General features: G+C 44.7%; 1 protein-coding gene and 1 long non-coding RNA gene across 3 annotated transcripts in view; one reads left to right on the forward strand and one right to left on the reverse strand.

Moving 5' to 3' along the window:
- Positions 1–16116, reverse strand: part of mgat3b (beta-1,4-mannosyl-glycoprotein 4-beta-N-acetylglucosaminyltransferase b) — a 34908-nt gene that overhangs the window by 13297 nt on the left and 5495 nt on the right. The gene's annotated exons all lie outside the window — the stretch shown is intronic.
- On the forward strand, positions 9956–10937 carry LOC130527763 (uncharacterized). Its single transcript, XR_008951114.1, has 2 exons — positions 9956–10557; positions 10810–10937. It is a non-coding gene; the product is annotated as an uncharacterized LOC130527763 (long non-coding RNA).

Raw genomic sequence — 16116 nt, forward strand, 5'->3', positions numbered from 1 at the left:
AAGTAGGTCAGCACACTCAGGAAATAAAAACATTCGCTGTCAAACGTCTATTGTCAGCTGGTTACCATTGTTATGATGGAAACGGGAATCTGGTGGTCTCTGCATTAGTCCAGGCAGTAACTGCTGAATCGGCCCCGATGAACACAGAGAACGGTGCTTTTTTGTTGTGTAACCCATTGCGGGATACTCAACGTAGCGGTGAAACAAACATTAAATTAAGTATAAAACTATATGTTTGGAACATCCTCCTGTCTGCAAACAAACTGGGTCTGTGGTTCTAAAATGATGCATTCAGACTTCCCGGGCAGATTAAACAGTTCCTGTCCTCTCTGAGGTTTGACCTTGAAGCCACATCGGATTTACACATGATTTTAGTCCGTAATGTAAAGCGACCAGGGTGGAGGGGTCAGACCTGAATACAGGCCATTCATGGGGTGTTGAAGGTCTTCAAGAAAAGATCGATGGAGCTACTCGAGGAGAAGATGTGATGAGGGAAGAGTGAAGAGGCAGTGATTAAAGAGAGGCATGTAGGCAGGGGAAATCAAAAGAGGAAGAGCTGGAGGGCACAGAAGGGCAATCTCAAAGAGGAAGACGAGCGCTGGCGCAGTGAGATGGAAGGGTGGAGTGAAAGAGACAGAGGGATGGAGAGAAAGTTGAGGAAGGGTGCCGAGGAAAACAGGAGGTGAGTGTTTACAAGGATGTAAACAACTTTAGCACAGACGGAGGATACAAGTTTTGAAAAGAAAAGGAGGAGCTTGAAATTACACACGAAGATTCTACAAGGGAAATGAAGAGGTACAAATGCATGAGTGATTATTGTTTATTGCGAGCACAAATGTTTTTCTAATGAGGGAAATCTACTCAGGAAAGCTGCAGGAATGGCAATAGATTGGGATTAATTAATTCTCACGCTGTTACGCTGGACCCGGTCAGGAAAGAACCCAGCAGGCAGAGGGCAGTGCTTTAGAAAGGACAAAGGAATGAGCACAGGGTAAACTGTAGACCTCCTGTAAAATAGTGTTATAGTGGGAATAAAAGCCAACAGCCGTTCACTGGGAAAGAAGGATTTCTCTCTAGTTTGACTGAGTTTTTTAATTGGTGTGTGGATGCCAGATAAAGCCCAAGATAAAATGACACTTTAACAATGAGCTCTGAGGACTAATTTCAATGACCACATTCCTAAAAGTCATTGAAAGCCTGAGGAATACATCATCATTGCTGCCTTTTGAACCAAAAGCATGTTGTACAGAAGCATGTGAAAGGTGGAGCTACACGGCCAATGCAGGCAAACAGGTTTGTCAGGTGACCACCAGTGCCTGCAGCCTATGAAATAATTTTATTTTGCAATGCAGAGCACAATACCCGCTGAACCGGCAGCGATGATCACAACAGCAGGAAAAACAAGTCTTGATCCAGCAGAACAAGCGGATGAGATCGGGCTGCCAGTTCGCATATCTGAAATAAACCACCGGGTTCCTCACGCAGACAGGCTGCTGCACGGCTCAAGGCTCTATTATTGATGGACCAGGAGGTCACGGTGGCTGCCGTGTCTGACAGCATCAGAGCTCCTCCAAGCTGAGATCTACAGGAATAAGACTACTAACAGAGGGTGGAGGAGACAGACGGAATGATAAGCGTTTAAAGGATTTGCAGCTCAGAGGCAGCAGTCTGGAGAGGCTTCAGTCAGGGACACTTCCTCCCATGACTGACCCTCAAAACTGAAATCCAGGATGGTCAGCATGTAGCCAGCCAGTAATTTCTGTGTGCCTCCATTTCTAATTTAGAGCCCCCGTATTGTTCCTTAAGAGAGCTGTTTTGGTTTGTTTATAATCAATGGAGCACAAGAATGTTTTTGCAGTTTAGGCCATTAGCATCCAGGTTTATTCACTTAGTAGGGAGCTGACCGGCATGTTAAGCGCGCTTATCTCTGCCGGCCCTCTTCCTTTTCCTGCAGCTTCACCATCAGGCTGTTAGTAAAAAGACTGACGATGGACAGGAAAAGTGCCAACGGCGAAGGAAAGGGGGCTGGGAGAAGAAAAAAAGCCAGTGCCCTGATACGCAGTGAGATGTCCGCTGAGAGGAAAAGCTTGTCACTTCCTCCCAGACCTGCGTGAACATTCCCAGGGCTGCTACTGCCCAATTTAAATGGAATGAGGAACTAGTGACACACCTAATACAATAAATACAGTAAAGCATGACGCAATGCTGCCACCATCCATGGAGGATTTGGGCGCTGCCTCGTTGCACCCTCACGTGTCAATTGTGACATCTGGCACCATGTTTATATTTCACAAATAAAAATCTCTTTCACTATATAAAAGCTAATGATAATAAAATAATAAAAACAATAATGACAAAAAGGATAACTGGATAAGGATTTACTCAAGACTATCACTATAGGGGGTGACTCTGAATTTTATTTGTGGATTTTGAGCTCTTTTCTGATTAAAAAAAAAACTAAAATCTGTAGGAATTATTTTATTATTTACTAATTTGCTATGCTGGAAAAGTAATTCTAATTAATTTTGGGTGGTTAGGGGGCTCTGTGCTTTGGTGTGGAGCCTCCGGTCTGTCCGGGTCGGGGTGGTCTTTGTGGCGGTAACACCTGTGGTCACGGATCGTGACCTCCCTCGGCCTGGTGGGCCTCCAAAGGCGAAGTCTCCTTCGGCTCAGGTCTCGGTGCCCAGCCTTGTCTCAGTTTGTTTGTGTGTGTGGGTGTGTGTGTTTAAGTGTGTGTATGCATGTGTGTGTGTATCTGTGTGTGTGTCCTTTTTCTTGATTATCTTGTTTCTCTTTGTTGTTTTTATCCTCTGTGAGGCACTTTCTGCTACCTAGTGTATGAAAAGTGCCATATAAATAAAGATTGAATTGAATTGAATTGAATTAAAAATAAAGAATTCCTGTTTTTGTTTCTCAGAATTTTGTAATGCCATAATTAGAAAACAAAAGAAGTTTGATGACACTTTTGAACCTCCCAACTCTGAGCTCAGTATTTTCCTCCTGCGTAGGCGAGGGCAGCGGCGCATGAGCGGGACCAATGATGCATTTCACTGCGATTGAAGATCATCAAAAGCTAAAAACAGATTTTAGGTGTGTGTGTGTGTGTGGATGGGAGGGGTTAGACAGCTAAAGGTAGGAAAAAACAAAAATGTTGCGCCGACCAATTTTCTTAGAAACTGAAGAGGGCGGAACTTAAAGCAGTCAGTGGCTGCTCTGAAATCTGTCACCACTAGGTGGCAACAAATCCCACAAAGTGGACCTTGAACGCAAAAATCTTTGTATCTGAGTATCAAATGTTTCAATTACAGTTTCAATAACAAAACAATACATAATTTCTTTTGTCAAGTCAAGATTTTCAGCTGCCTAAGTTATCCAATTTCAAAGGCAGAAAATTGTTGATTTCTCCCTCAGCAGGTGACACAGAGGGATCCGATCAGTCTCCAGAACCTTTTGGTTGATTGTCATCAAATGTAACATTAAAAGACACACATGGAAAGAACATATTTCCTTTAGTTCCTGCTCAGATAGAAACATAACTGTGCATCATAAAAGCTAATCATGTGGCGGACGAATATGCGCAAACTTAATCAGACACAGCAAGAGTCTTTAGTGGGCTCAGCTGCTTCAAATAATGCTCGGCCGCTTTTAAAAACAGTGAGTTTGATCATTTGCTGACCCGTGGTGACTTAAAGTTCTGTACATTGATAATCATGTGGACTGTTTAGCAGATTATCTACTTAAAAAAAACAAAAAAACAACAACAACTGGTGCAGCAACAGTACAGCATGTTTCATGGTTCCAGGGTGGTTTAAACCCTCACTGCAGTAGAACTGCGGAAAACATCTGTCGTGGCGGGTCACAACAGCACGCATGGAGAACAGTGCTCTGTGGGGACGTTTAAGGTGAACTGAGCTACATTAACTGATCTGTTCCACCAACAAGCCAGACTTCATTTGAGGCCCGTTTTCACACACTGTATCCATTAATAGTGGCGGTTGTGGCCCCCACCTGCATCACTCCCTTCACCTCATCAAAGCCACATCATTCTTGCTGAGAAGCATCTGTGCTGACCACACCCCACTGTGTCCTCAGCAGACTGTGGGACAACCAGTTTGGACTGGTTTTTATGTCCTTTGAACCGGATTTCAGTCACGTAGATGTTAGTCATCGTAAAAGGGTTCTGATTAATATGCAATTCACTGGCAGTGAAGGCTCATGGATGCCTCTGTAAAGCTCTAAATGACAACAACAAAGCGAACATGCCTGGTAATGACTCTGCTCTTCCTCTCTGTTTGTAAATGAATAAAAAGCTGAAATAGGCACCTGCCTCCACAGGCCACTCTGGCTGAATGTGAAGGGAACTGTGAGAAGAGGCAGGTCATTAAAGACTGGAAGACAGCCTATTAATCATGCCAGCGGCGAGCTAGTGCGTCACTCAGACCTCATCCCTGACATGTGATGCTGCAGGAGGGATGCAGATGGAATCTGTGAGGTCTATTAGTAATCAGGTATCTTGTTGCTTGTGATGGAAGGATGGAACTGTAAGTCTGAGTGTTCCAGCAATCACATCTCCTGGAACTCCAGACCTTAATTACCTTGGAGAGATGAGGTTTCTGTCTGTTCACAATCAAAAACAGTGAAAACTTCAGCATAATTCAACTGTGATCATCCCTTTTGAACTGACTAGCGCTGCTTCAAAAGGCATGACCTCAAAGTTTCAAATACTCCGGCGGCCCTTCAAGGCGGCCTATGTTCAATTTCCTGCTCTTTGCATGGCTTTGCCAGCAGCAAATGCTTAATATCCTGCATTAGTTCTGTTTTAATCAACCGACTGTAAAAAAAAAAAAGAGAAGGAAAAGAAGAAGAAAAAGGAGAAGAAGCTCCTGTTCCCCAACAGCAGAGAAGAAAACAAAATCCCCCAATATTAAAGGGATAAAGTTGGAGAGTGAGGAAGAACTCCTATAATGAGCTCTATGGTGCACGAGGAGGGATATGATTCACTAGGGTAACACGAGGTGTTAATGTGATGAGTTTTTCTACCTATAGAGCTCTGAAAAGGTCACGGTGCCACCATTGTTCAGTTTTAAGCATGGCATTCCTCCCCAGGTTGCCTGTATTGTGTTTTTTTTTTTGGCTTAGAGTAAATTAAATTTCCCATTAAGGACAAGGAAATGGGCAATTCCACTGCATAGCTCACAACGGTGCAGTTGTGTTTTAGACATTCCTGTGCTCTGGCACATGAACAGGACCATTCAGACACATGGACGGCCTTGTTATTTTTCTGATTGTGCTTCATTATCATCCTGGAAACACTGAGGAGAGTGGAACTTCCTGAGCTGCTGATTAGGCTGGAGGCTGCACAGGGATGCAGCAGAGGTTTGTTCCACTCTTCTCACGGGAACATCAGTGCAGATGTTCTTTTAAAGCCAAATCTAGAGGACCGCAGCGGCACCAGAGCACGACTCAGTACAGCTGTTGGTGATGCAGATGATTCATTTTCTCCAACTTAATTACTGGTCACGTGAAAACAAAGATCCTTGCCCACACACATACTAAATTTTAGATTTAAAGATATTTCTCATGTATGATCGGAGTTCTGGCCAAATACGCATAGCAAAGCTGTTGATGATGGAGAGAAGTGCGCAGACGTGTGTTTCCAAACGTGAACCAAATCAAACGGGGTTTCCACCAGCTCACCGTTAACAGCTGCTGATAAATGAACCGACTCTTCCATCACTGAGCCGTCAGTTGTCCAATTTCAATTTAATTTTCATTAGATCAACGGCACCACGTCTGCGTTTGGTGAAAACATTAACTGTGCGACAACAGCACTGTGCATCCCCACCAATAAACCAACAGTTGACTCGCTAGGAATCCTAAATGCGGTCATCTTTAGATTATGTTCAGTTACTATTTTGAATCAAATCCTTTCATCCAAGTTCAATCTCAGCTTCATTCGGTCCACCTGTGTCTTAATCCAACGTTCCTCTAACAGCCTTTAATCACAGCCTGACACGCTGCAGGGGCCCACTCTTACAACAGATTGGCAATAATGGCGGCGGATCCGCAGACAGACAGACAGAGAGACACAGAGAGAGAGACAGAGAGAGAAAGAGAGAGAGAGAGAGGAGAAAGAGGGGACCGAAATAGAAAGAGGAAATCAGGGGGTGACATGAAATGAGCGCCTGGCAGAGAGAGGGGTGTGTGTGCGAGGAAAAGAAGCGACAATGGTGCAATAATGAGCACAGGCATAAAAAGCTCCATCTGCAGCTCAAACGGTGGTGCGTTTACTGTCAAAGTTACCTGCTACAAAAAAATCATTCTGTTAGATAAACGTTGCCTGGCCGAAAAGGAGTCGCCACCTGGGTTTAACTAAACAAGCAGGTAAGAGCTCAGCGGATAATTACTGCAGGGGCCGTTGTCTTTCAAGTCGCTACTGACACAATGAGCAGCTTCTTATTTCTTAATCAACCATGTTGAAAGACACATCCTGTGTTAGTGGGAAAAAAAAGATGGTCGTTTTGTCATCGTCCTGCATTACAGAAATTGCTAAAACTGGGTGAAGAACTCTCCAACAATTATCAGAAACTGGAAGGATTGCGGGGAACCATCGACTTTTAGGAGGAATTGTGGTCACAAAAAATAAATCCTAAATGCTCGCAATCTACCAGGGCTTTTGGTCGAGCTCAGGAACAACTGTGGAGTCTCAAGAAAACAACTAATCGGCGAGGCTAATCGGGGGGGTTTACCCTGTCCTAGAGTGATGGGGCATCAGGGTAAGAAGAGAGGCAGATGAAGTGATGCAGCCATCACGCCGAGTGTCAACTGGACAAGCCTGGGGGGAAAAGTACTGAACTGGGGTTGCTGCAGTTGCTCATGGCCAGCTTCAGCAACAATATGGGTCCACGAGCTCAGCTGACTGCCTGGATATAGTGAATGATCAGGTTATTCATCACCATTTCTTCCCTGGAGGCATATTTCAAGATGTCAATGTCAGGATTCATCGGACTCAGATTGTGACAGAGCTCAGGGCTGATGAGACATCGCTTTCACACACGGATCAGCCACCAGAGTCCAGACCTTAACCCCGGTAAGAACATTTGGGATGTGCTGGAGAAGCTTGGCTCAGTGGCCCGACTCTCCCATCATCCATACGGATGTTGCTGGAAAATGAATGCAACACTGGACTGAAATAGATCTTGACATTACAAAAGCTTATGGAAACAATGTTACTGCGCATGTAAGCAGCGGTGGTTTGACGAAACATTATTGTGGAACCCTTTTTGTGTTTATATACAAAATCAACAAGGTCGGTCCAAAGTCACGACGGCTGTAAATGGTGCCTACTGTGTTTGTACAATGCAGTTGGAGTCTTGAGAAAATACCACTCGATATTATACAACTGATGCATCAAAGTGTCACAAATAAACCAAAAAACACACCAAAAGCATTATGAGACTGGACAGCAGAGCCAGAGGACAACAACTAATTTGAATCTGGGGCTGTTGAAGATATTTTATGAAGATGACGTAAAGGTAAAGTCAACTAAACCTGAACAAAATGAAACAAACAGTCAGATTTTTTTTTTTAGGAGAAAGCAGATCCGAGCAAAACACATCAAATCCGCCTGACTGCTGGGTTCTATCTGCTGTGGGCTAATTTATATTCTGGGTAGATGCTGGGAAGTCACCCACAACACACACACACCACACACACACACACACGGTGGAGTACAGTTTGAGAACAGTGGAGCAAAGAGGGAGTTTGTGCTTCTGTGTGACACAGATCCAGAAGTGTCAGAGCACATGTGTGCACTCAAGTGAAGTCTGATCTAACAGCATCAGAAACATGGTGAGGGTGTGTCTGTATTTGTGTGTGCAAGTGTGTATGTGTGCACCAGCCTTCAGGTTTTTCCCATTTCAACTTCCTCTGTAAAATGAAGCCGGTTGTGCAGACTTTGCATCATACTGAAACATGGTAAACTCCGACTGATTGTAAAACTGCATTTTAAGTGTGACTCAGTGTTTCTGCATTTCCCCAGCAGGTAGTAAACAGCAAACACTGCATTAGATATTCATGAAACAGCTTAAAACCTGAGGTTTCTATGGCCCATCTGAATATGCACCTTGTTCTTACTCCTAAACTCTCTATGATTCTGTTTTTTCTTCCCTTAGGATCCAGACAGGTAGTCCATTTAAAACATGCTGCATAGATAATAGCAGGATTCCTCTTAAAAAGCCTCTGAACCTGCTGAAAGCTGTTGTTGTTGCTTGACGAATCTGCCAGGCCACCTTCTCAAACTGTGGTGATATGTATGTGGTGATATCCTGTACAGAGCTTTAGTGTATGTGTGTGTCTATGTGTGTGTTGGGGTCAAACACAGGCCTTGGCACAGGATATTGTATGGTATATGCATCTGTGTGTGTGTATGTGTGCTTTTGGAGCCACTCTCTCTCTCTCTCTGAGATGGTTCTGTTAAAACACAATAAGGCCCATTCAGCTCTGGAGTCACCCACTGTCTCTGGCATGCCATCGACCCACACACACACACACACACACACACACACACACACACACACACACACACACACACACACACACACACACACACACACACACACACACACACACAGACTGCATTTAATCCCCACAAAAAACATCTTTACATTGTCATTAAAATGATGTAATAGCTCATACACTGGATGTCATGTCAGTGGGGATTATAAATACCTTTATCAGGCAAACATGGCTCACGATGAGCAGCCATCCGGCACATTACACCCCCAGAATACAATCTAAGGCATACATGAGCGCCCATCACGGCAAATTTTCCCATTAAAACACATATACTTCTATTAAAGAGCCCACCATTTTGCACCACCGTCCCCCTAATTAATGGAACACACAGCTTGATAATGATTTAAGGTCTGACAGACAAGCTGAAGCAGACTGAATACAACTCAGAGGCTGACAGTCAAACTCACCGAAGACGTGCAAACATAAAAGTCACCATTTTCCACACGAGTTAGGAGGCGAAGAGTCCTGGCCTTCTCCCGCAACAGCACCTAAACAACTTTTCATATGATCACTTCACTTGGGTAGTGCACGTAAATAGCCTCACTCCCATCTACTACTGAATATGCTTCAGGGGAAGAGAGAAAACAGCCTGCAAAGCGAGGCTGATGTTCGACCTTTTGACATATGTGAAACCAGGTTGTAAACAGGCCGTTACCTTGCACAGTAGCACAATAAAAGCCGCCAATAACATATTGCGACAGTCAACATACCCTCCAGGTAATACACACATTCACCTGACCACACAGGTGTCGGCTTACATGCCCTTTAGCAGGAAAATGGAGTGGGGGGCTCTGTGGATCAGAGAGCGGAGGATGTGCCACTCTGACTGTATTTGCCAGCTGATTGAGGATTATAGTTAAACTGATAGATAAGTAAAGTTTTGAGAAAGGTCCTCTCTGTCTCACACACACCTGACATGACTGCGTGAGAAGGTAAAATATTCCCGTCTCCTTCGTCAAAACACACAAACTCTTCAGCTCTTCTTGTTAATCAAACCTGAGGTGAAACAGGTGGGGGGCTTGAATCAAAACCCCGCAGAAGCTCAGGTGTTAAAAGAAGGCATGGCCGGCACGTGCGATTGAATCAAAAACTATAGGAATCCAGCGTGGAATCCAACCATATTTAACACTTTGGCAGCACCTGGCTCGCACCCGGCTCAAAGTCTGGAGGAGACATTTAGGAAAATCTGTAATTGAGTAGCTAAAGCTACGCAACATGATCACATTGCGCCAAGTTTGCGGGATAATAAACAAATGAATGAACAGGTCTTTTATTTCAAGCATGAGTCATCGTTTTTTTTCTTGAGGGTGATAAGCTATGCTACCTCCGACTCTAGTTCGCTCCTCTTTCCTAATGGTCAACTAAAGCCAAGATAAGATAAAACTCCAGTCAAAAGGTCCCGGAGCAAAAACAGGATATTAAACCCTTTTCTCCTCTATTCCATGAACAGCCCCAGACTCGTGGATGCACCTTTCAGCTTTGTCTTGCGGGTTCAGCTCAGGAATACCGACCACCAGCGAGGACCTCCTGCTGTCCGCTGGGAGTTGGACACTGCTTTTACTTGGTTTGCACAGGAGAAAGCGAAAGGACAAAGATTCAACGTCGTGCTTATATCTCTGAGCGGGACAGAAGTCTATGGGGAGGGGTCGTCCTGAGGCAAACTGAGGTGAGGTAGAGCTCCTGTAGGCTTCCCAGCCTCACGAGGCCGTCTGCCTGTGTGTGGGGGTGCGTTCACTAAGCACTGGGCCACTTTCCCAGATGAGATTCTGTGCCGGAGGATAATCCTGATGAAAATGTCTTTTCCTCTTCCCCCTCATTTCATTCTCTCCGTCCATCTGTCCGTCCAGGCGGACAAACAAGCGGTGGGCCACGCGCCCTCCTCCTTGCCGGCCATTGTTCCCGTCTTACCTCCCCTCGTGCTACGATTGACAGACTCCTCGCTGACGTCTCTATCTCAGCCACAAAAGATACAAAACACAAGTGCGTCACTGTCAGTTTTCTAAAGGTCAACTGCTTTAAGTGAATCATAATCACGCCGCCAACTTCCTCCTTCGGTCTCTTGTCTAGGGCATTTTCTGCCACCAATCTCTCCACGTTCTCACTTGTTTTCTTCTGCCTCCTGAGATCCTGTCAAATGGGTCTGGGAACTTTAAAATCCTCCTTCCTTTTGGTGCCGGGGGAAGTGGCGCAGCGTCGTCTGCTATTTTAAGGCTGTTTTTTTCTTCTTTTCAGTCACTGAGGATGCGCTGCAGGCGCGCAGGAGGCAGTAAATGATGTTCCGCTGTCTGTTCAACCTTGAAGCTGACGATGGCAGCTCATTTATACGATAACATTAAAGGAAATAAAACTTCGGAAGAATATCCTACTGCCTCTTGATTGTTTCGCCGTAAGTGAATATTTTTATGCTTTGTTTTCTAGTTTGCTAATTTTGTTTCCCAGTGGATCAATGTTATTTTGTTGCTCTCACAAGTAAATTTCCCTGGTGAGGAGATAAATTTAGGGTTTAACTTCATTAAATGCCAACATTTTTCAGATCTATATTCTATTTGTTTAAATGCTTTTAGCAAAGTCTAAATACCGGTAATGTAGTTCTGTCTTTAATTCTCGACAGCAATCTTTTCTTTCCTTTTTTCTTCTCATTATGGAGGAAATGTTGAGTGCATGCTATAATAACAGAACAATCAAAACATGTGCTTTGTAAGTAAAACCAGTACGAACATTCTTTCCAGCCACGGGGCACGCTCACATGGGTGGGGGGGCGGTGGGACATGGGGATTCAATCAGGCTGAAGTCTGATGTTTCCATCTGATTTTACATTTTTATTGAATCAATAAATTAATACAACCACTCCTACAGCTTCCCAGCTGCAATCACGCCAAAAAAATGTCAGAAATGTATCGCTCACGCAGATACAAACCATTGGCCGCCGCTCCCCAACCTAAATATCTAATATCAGTTTATCCCTCTGCCTCCCCACACACACACCCTCCAGACCTCCTTTACAAATGGTAACCTTTATAAGTCGTGCAGCGGTGGTAGCGTTAAGCCCTACAGGCTCAATAGCACACATTCTGGGTTGAGCACAGGTCAGGACCATTTTCTGTCCTGGCTCAGCGGGTCTCCTGAGGTCCTCACAGCGGGACGCAAATGTAAGATGACACTGTGGTGGTGGGGGGAAAAAGGGAAGAAACAAAGAGAATGAGAAGAGAGAAAGAGAACAGTAGAGTGAGATTGTCAAGGACAGAGGGCGCCTAATTTAGCACAGCGTTAAACTTCAGCGCGGCGGTCCGACATGAGCCCAACCCAGCGAGGGTGTCTGTGAGCCGAAAGGAGGGGGTCTGAGGTCACAGACAGACAAACTGCCATATTTAGTGAAGGGGAGCACCCTGCAAATAGCCAGAGAGGGAGAGCGAAAGAGAGAGAGAGAGAGAGAAAGAGGGGAGGAAGGGAACGTAAAAGGGGGAGGAAATGCTTTCAGTACAGATATGGAGCGAACTTTGTCCACATTTAGCACTTTCTTGTCACAGAAATCAAAAACTTCATCAACACAGCTGCTTCCCTTCCATGAAAAACCCTGCCTGGACCGTCAGCTGTGTGTATGTGTGCGTGTGTTTTGCCTGAGACAGCCTTTTCTGGAGATCACACTGAAGTCACAAGTGGCTGCTGTAGCCACTGTCCAATGCTCCTGCAAAGCCATTAAAAATAGATTAATAATCAAGTCCATAGACTTATCAAGTTGTACTTATCCACCAACACAACCCTGTCATTAAAGGCATTTCGCCCTAAATACTTCTGAGAATGACGTATGAGCAGATGTGGCTATAACAACAAGCAATAAACCAAACCTTGAACGTAAATCTACTCCAAAGCCTCAAAAATCAACATGGAACACTATAGTATGTTTCTAATAGACTCTTTTAGACAGAAAAGTGGGTTATCATGAATCCAGCGTGATCACCATTTCCACATTGGATGCGATTGTTGTGATGATTGTGACCCTGGACCACCAATCAAATCAATTATCTTGGCACCAATCCCTTCGGCCCACGGTGACACCCGTCCCAGAGTTGGACATCCCATACCAGAGAAAACACTGACCCCACAGAACCTGTGCTGAGATGATGGATGAGTAATGTGTGCAGCCACAACAGGATGAACAGTAACCTGCAATAGTGGGAAAATGAAGCCACAGCAGTGCTACTCGTGGAATAACCAGGAAATTAAGGAACAGACTGAATTTGGAGGGCTTTTCTGGGACCTGTGTCATCTGCATGTATGGACATGAGTCGAGGCTGAATCTAAAAAGAATGAACACTCTAACAGATCTCCAAAGAATTAAACCTACTCCTTCCTGAATTCAATTGCAAATTAAAATAAATTGAAACAGAAGAGGTTAAAGTAATTTTGGCAATGAAAACCTGATCTTGAGTTGATTGTCATAACTGACAAAATAAGAGAAAGATAATAAATGTCAAATAAAGCTTAGAAAGTCGTGGAAGTAAATACCACTGTGTGTGTGTGTGTGTGTGTGTTCATTGATTTATATGTCACGAAATCGATTCGGGGAACACGTTATGTTATTGGTTTTAAAACAAAGCCCTTGTTAGACCTGTCTGCTGCTCCTGCTCTAACTGATGACCTTGTTTGTTGGCTCTCTGCTCTCTCTAAAGTGCTTTTTGGACTCTTAATGTTGATTGTGGTATCTCTTAAAACAGTTAATTGCCCCTATTCCAGCCCCGCAAAGGTGCAGCTCTTACTCCTTTAAGAATTGTGACTTTGCTTCACCACTCATCTCTTGTTTATTCTGCCCTTGACCTTCTACTGAAGGGTGGGCGACAGAAAATGCATGTTTTCTTCCATCCTCCCATGTACTGAACACAATCGCTTTAATAGAAACTTGGCTGGAATCCATCGACATAAGAGGAATTAAACATTAATGAGACGGATGTTGTGTATATTGCCGTGTTCTGTGCTCTGTCGCCGAGCTGTATGAAACACCCGTGTTGGCCTGATGGCTGAGCAGGAATGATGCACACAGAGGTCAACGTCTATCTACTTTCAGCTCCGGGTCAGTGAAAAGACAGACAAGCACCCCTCCGCCCCCCCACGCTGACTTATATCTTGTAATTACCTCAGCCCTCACCAGGATTTGCCCCCATGTGTCTCTGCTGAAAACAACTCTTTGTCTCGTCGACTTCCAGTGGCATAAAGGGCATATTTATGCCACAGACCACACCAGCAGATGGTAACAGTAGCTGCTGGGACAAACATGCCCCCTCACATCCTTCAGCAACACTCAGCCTGATATAATGGAGATAACGCCGAATAACAGCAAATGGGAGACATCCATAACAACGTCTGGATGGCAGCGGGGAGTCGACTGTCAAAGGATTCACAGCAAGCCGTTTGTAGCAAGCTAAAATAAATCAAATTCGGGTATTTTTTTCTCGACACTAGGATCTACTGTGGTTATGCAAAAGCTACAGCAGTGTTTGCATAGAGCTACTTGCAGCTGTTTTGTAGTCACTTCCTGCAAAGGTACAGTCTTCTCACCAAATTCAGCATATTTGCCTAAAGAAAGGAGAACTTGAAACTAAAACTAAAGAAATTATTAGAAAAAAGATTACAGTGAGTAAAGTGGAGATGAAATGAGCCTGTGGGGCAGCGTTCTTCTATTCTGAACATCTGGGAAGAAAAGACCTCGGTGAGAATCTAGCAAAACAGGCGGCTACGCAAGGAGAAGAGGCCACCAATCTCCACATTCTCAGATCACTCTCTGCAACCTAAACTGACAGGAACTGAGTGCCAGCAAAGCCATTTGCTTCGACCTTGCAACTCAAGTCGCGAGCAGTGAAAAGAGAGAGAAGAATAATGAAATCATTGACAAGAGGAGGCGAGGGATGAAGAATGGAGGAGTTGTTGACACAGGAAATAGAAGAGGGTTGGATAATATGAGAAAAGTGGAAGAGAGAGGGATGGGAATTGTCCAAGTGCAAATTATAACATTTAGTGCATGAGCTATCATTGGTTAGGTGGGATTGTAGGTGTCCTGTGCTTCCTCCTTGAAGGAGCGTCTTTCTTTCAGAAGCCTGTTTGGACGGCTGCAGCCACACAGCAGCGCAGATGCAGCCTGACAGACTGTTTGTCATCCGTCCGTCTGCCTTCAATGGAAAACTCCTCATTTTGAGAAAGCACCATTGTTTGCCTTCCTGCCCAGTTAAAGGAGATTGATGCCACTGACGGACAAAACTGACACAAAACGGCTTCATCAGAGCTGCCCGACTGGACTGGGGGGGTGGGGTGAGGCGACAATTGATCCAGTTCGGATAATGAAAACAGATAAAAAGGGAAACATAAAAGGAGCACAAGGTTATGTTGGTGCAACTATTGTGAAAGATCGAGAAGCAACAGATTATGGTGAGAATCTAAAGCCACTGAAGAGGAAACAGTGGGGAAATGAACAATGCCAAAGAAAATTTGTTTTGCAAATGGAATCAAGGTCAGACGGAGAAACTTGCATTTGGTGAGTTCCTATTCAGGAGCTCTTGATAATACTGTCAATTCTCCTAAATTTACATGTCAGCCAGCGTCAGGCGGCAAGGCCAGCACACGTGAAAGGGTGTGTGAAAGACAGCTGCAGGAGGGAGACACGTGTGTTCTTAATCAAATCTGGCAAAAGATGTGAGCTTCATCTGCAGGGATAGGGTCTGTGGACTTCACACTTTCAGACACATGACTGTGTCCAAACCCCCCCCCCCCACACACACACACACATACCCACACACATACCCACACACATCCACACACACACACACACCTCCTTGACATGAATTTGTCAGTTAATCTTTTGTTCCCTTCATTCAGGTATCAACTATTTATAACCCAGATAAAGCATCTTTTAGGGTTTGTTTTTTAGCTCTAACGCCCGGTCATAAAGCCCTCACTGTCTACTCAGTGGTGACACAGCAGCCAGTTCTAACATTGGAGCAATTCAGACAAGTTTGAACGAGACGTGAAATTCCCAGAAAGAGCTAATTGTACAAGATGGTACATCGTGCACTGAGGTTTGGGCTGTCATCAACTCTCTCGCTGCGTCGGAGTTGGCTCCAGGTCTTCGGAGGCCTATTTTACTGTCTGAATCTGTCATGGTCCACATTAAACCGCGAGGTCTGTGTCGAGCCATCGTCCTTGTGGAGATGCTTTTAACTCTACGTGTGTGTTTGGAGACCAGGCCGAGCTACAGCCACAGGTACAAAATGAGAAAGCTCCTGTCAGGCCCCACACACGCACTCAGAGAACACTGCGGTAACTAAGCCCATCCACTGACAATAAACCCAGACATCGTAACGCTGCCCTGCTCAACATTTTAGGGTCCCTCAATGAAAAGTAGCCGTATTCAAAGGTTTTGCAGCAAGAACAGGCATTGGAAACATTTTCTGTGCGACCCCCACACACCGCACTGTCTCTTTGCATCATTATCACCGTGAAGTGAAAAGGCCAGCATTCCCACCAGATGAGTTCTGCTGTGCTGAAAGGCGG

This window comes from Takifugu flavidus, chromosome 6, assembly GCF_003711565.1.
Source record: "Takifugu flavidus isolate HTHZ2018 chromosome 6, ASM371156v2, whole genome shotgun sequence".
Lineage (NCBI taxonomy): Eukaryota > Metazoa > Chordata > Actinopteri > Tetraodontiformes > Tetraodontidae > Takifugu > Takifugu flavidus.